The following is a 4,456-nucleotide window of genomic DNA, read 5'->3' on the forward strand; positions in this document are numbered from 1 at the left end:
CGATGTAATACTGCGTTCCGTAGCCGACACAAAAATGCCACAAGTTACATTGGTAGTTAGTAATGCTGGGTATCATCACCTGCCGGCAAACGTATTAATCTCACAATGTGACACGTCGGTAGTTAATACTTATTTATATATTCTCTTAACTTGCACTCACCTTTTGACATTATAAATCATTGTTCGATTCGAAAATAGCTTTATAGAGATAAAACATGTTTATTTTGTATTTAAATGTAATATTGAAGGACTGATATCTGTTAATGTTGAACCGTTAATAGAACAATAATTACTGGAATTTATTTTATGTTGCAAATTAACCGGGCAAAGATTTATAACGGACTTTCATTTAATATTGCATACATACAATATAGATTTATGTGACACAAAACACGATAATGTTTGATGAAACTGAGACTTAGGAATCATAGGTTTTAAATAAAATTACTCGACATATTCAGTTCTATTTCAGATTGCACATAATCCTAAACAGAGGAATACAATTGACAATGCTTTAATAAGTAAAACTAGTCCCGCCGCTTACTATGTAATATTTTGTAAATAATTAAAGTTTCAATACTTTTTTTTTAATGTGCAATTGATCCAGATAGGAAACAATCAATGGGTTCGGTGAATAGCCAACTATTTCTCGTAAAAAAGTCTGTTAAGATAACCTCCAGGACAGGAAGTTTACTTCACAATTCGGAATATAGGTAATTGGTAATTTTCCCCAAAACACTTCAAAAAAACTCAAAAACGGTTTACTTATTCAACTAAATTGTAGTATAAAGGCAGAAAGCAGTATAAGTATTTAGATTTCAGTAGTACAGTCAGCCCTCGACTATCGCACGTAATTGATTCCTGAAAATGTGTTTGAATGTTGAATATTCGAAAGTAGAGGGATGTCAAAAAAAACATCAAAAGGTGTACTTTAAAATATTTATTTATCAATGGGTATAATAAAGTTAAGGAGGCGTATTAGCAATCAAGTGTTTTCTTTATAAACTTGTCAAGAGATAGTTGAATTTTACGTATTGGGGAAGGTAACGGGGAGAGGAGGAGAGGAGAAACTGCATGGAAGCGCACAATTTTTGCATTATCAACAAAAATCTAAATTTTAAGAAATGTACGAAATAGCGAATTGTGCAAAAGTAGAATGTTCGAAAGTCGAGAGCCGTCTGTACATAATTTAAGAGTACCTACAAAAGAAATTCAAACAAGATTTTTTTTAATTTCTTACTAATAGACATGATTAAGGCTCTTTATGATGAGTGACTACCTGCAAAGCGGTAAATGAGATTTCTGTGTCGATGTAAACTTTGCAAAAAGGCTCGATTAAAACTATACTTGGATTTTCATCGACCTCCCTGATTAAAAGTAGAATCATATCATTCTGATAAAGAAATGCTTACAATATTAGTATACCAATAATGATTTTCCACAAAAATACATGTTATATAACGAAAGTCAATACTGACTCAGTGAGAATTTGAAGACAAGAATATATTTCAATGATAGATGATCTGCAAAATCTTTTAATTAAATTAAGAAAGTATTGATAATACATAATATCCTACCAATAAAAACACACGGGCAAAAGTGCCCGAAATATTTGAATGAGAAAACATTCTCATATTGTGCTTTTCAAAAGCTACTCAAACCAAAAAATCATTGATACTGCAAAACATGCTACTTTTGAGGGGGCCCAAAAAAATATTCATAAATTATCAACAGCTCTGTTTTCACAACACATTACAATAAGTACATTATGTAATATAATTTTTTCAATTTTACAAGATTATAATATAGAAAAGTAATTTTGTATTAACGTTTAGACTAAACCCAAAAAATGCTAGCATGATTTATAAGTATTGGGCAATCCTTTAAACCATCCAAATATGATTTCAAGAAAATGTGTTTTTTACGCGATCACATAGACATTGAAAATACCCTATACTTACCAATCACACTTTTGGAATAAAATTATTATTACATACGCTTTGATAAACGACATGTTGCAGTATCAACAGAGACATCTCAAGAATTCAAATCGACATAAAGTTTAGCTTTGATTTCACAAAACGTTTAGTGTAAAATAATATGTGAAACAAACATTTGATGTTCAATTGGTGTAATTCTGGCCAATTTATTGGTTTTTTTTCCAGTGCTAATATTGAAAGCGCCTAGTACATTTATTTTTAGCTAACCTTTCTGTCGTAACAATATCGACTCGGCACATTTAGTCAAACAGACTTTCTAGAAAGCAAACCTTCTCATTATGCAAAACACTGCCGTCAACTAATATTCGAAACTACATAATAAAATACACAATGACATCTTTAATCATAATAATTGTAACATTTTTGCCATTTTAAAGCAGTTGTGTTTTATCAAAAATTTCACTTTAACAGTAATTCGTTTTGATTCGCATGATTCAATTAGTGCTAATGTCTAAGTAGTTAGTAAAGTGATTGAAAAAGACAAAAACCATAATATAAATATGTAAAAATATGACATACACGTAGTATCAAGAGAAAGAAGAAGAGAAACTTATAAACATTAATGTTATAAACAATTTTGTGCCGTTAGGAAATAAGTTGTCTTCGACGAAAGTGAATTCGACAATGTAGGAATTTTATCGATTGGCTATGAAAAAAGATGACAGGATTAAATTGAATAGGGTGGCAATTTAGAAATTTGAGAAAATATTGTAATAATCCACAATATTCGATATTGTAAAAATATTGTAATTTATACATACAATTACTAAATTAAAACACTGATGCGGGACACTCTACATAATTTCTCTACTACAAAAATTTAGGTAGCCGAGAAAACACTTCTAATTCTTGACATACATCAGTGAAAACTAAACACATCTACAGTGCTACAATTCTAAAAAGCACAATTTTTTCAATAGGCAACAAAATACAATTAGTCAATGCATTTTAATAAATTTAGAAGTCATTCTATCCGTTGGCATGAGACCGCAGCGACGGTCCTGCGGAAAGGCACCGGGCCCCAAAAACTTAATTATTGTAAAATTGACTTATCTACTTTTCATCATAACGAGAGTGTCAGGCAAAAGTGTTATAAATAGTACACATTTATTCTTCGACGCTATACTTAATTTGATACAAATATTATTTGACTAGATTTGTTTTTAATAATACAATTAATACATCGTTAGTTTCAATTCAACACATTACCGCGCGGGGAATATGGGGCTAAAACATAACTAAGCGCTATTTTGGTCAATGTCTATAGCCAGCCGTAGGCAGATCGTCGCACTATAAAACAATACCAAACGAAAGAGCGTAAAAGCATGATCACAATGATAACTGAACGTGACACGCCGTACAATTTTGATATTAAATATCACCTCGACAATTCGGTATACTTTCAAAATTAAACACTAACTCACGGAGAATGTATTATTTGTCATTATTTATGTCTCTCTTTATAAGCGAGAGAGCGTTGATTCCGTAATGTATTAAGTAGGAAAGGCAACGAGTTAAATCATCAATGATATATCAGTTTATATTACAAAATACTGCAACCGTTTTGCAAATATTCAAACTACAAGCGTGAGATTTCTCCATTTGGTTCTTTTAATATAAAAAATTGTGAATTTGTTAAATCTTAAACGGTATTTTTACTTATCGGTTTAATAACTGACTATCAAAGAGACTCAAAGAGTGAGCGAGAGAACAGGAGTCAAACGGCTGTCCGGAATATTGATAAAAGTCATCTACGGCAGGGCAATTCCTGATATGTAAAGTTTTCCCTGAACACTGGAGGATATATAAAAAGAGGATTTTCCGCCTTCCGATTGAAAGATTCAAAACCGAAACATGCTCCGATAGAATTTTTTTTAACACTCAACGAACCCTCGTCAAGGATTCGACATAACGCTGTACACGAAATTCAATAAATTAATATCATTTTAAATACATAATATACAAAACAGATACTTTGATAACATTTACAGCTAACGCAGACATTTAATCTAATATTTTACAGATATATGCACACATTTACAAAAACCGTCAACGGAACACTGAAAAATAAACGAAGCGGCGTCGTATGGGGATCTAAAGATCTCCGAGGTCCCGAGCGCGGAAGGAAACGGAACTCCCAAAAATCTCCACAAGCGATATTGCACAAAGAGGGACATCAGAAAAGTGAGACGAGCGCAGAATAAAAAATATAGTTATAGCTCATCAAATCTGTAAAGGGAAGAAGTCATCAGTCCTGATGCAGAACTGTGACACTTTCGGATAATAAATTACGTACGTGTCTACAAAAAAAACTGACTACAGCAATAATTATCACTATAAAACCTTTTCGCACAAAAAGGGACGCACCGCGTCAATACGACAGGACTCCAAAAGACGAGGGAAGTCTCGACGGTTCTCCCGAATGCCGTCAGAGACGACTCCCGAGACCTCAAAGG

The sequence above is a fragment of the Rhyacophila brunnea genome, unplaced genomic scaffold (genome assembly GCF_057557595.1).
Source record: "Rhyacophila brunnea isolate RB1 unplaced genomic scaffold, BYU_Rbru_1.0 scaffold_11, whole genome shotgun sequence".
In the NCBI taxonomy this organism is placed as follows: domain Eukaryota; kingdom Metazoa; phylum Arthropoda; class Insecta; order Trichoptera; family Rhyacophilidae; genus Rhyacophila; species Rhyacophila brunnea.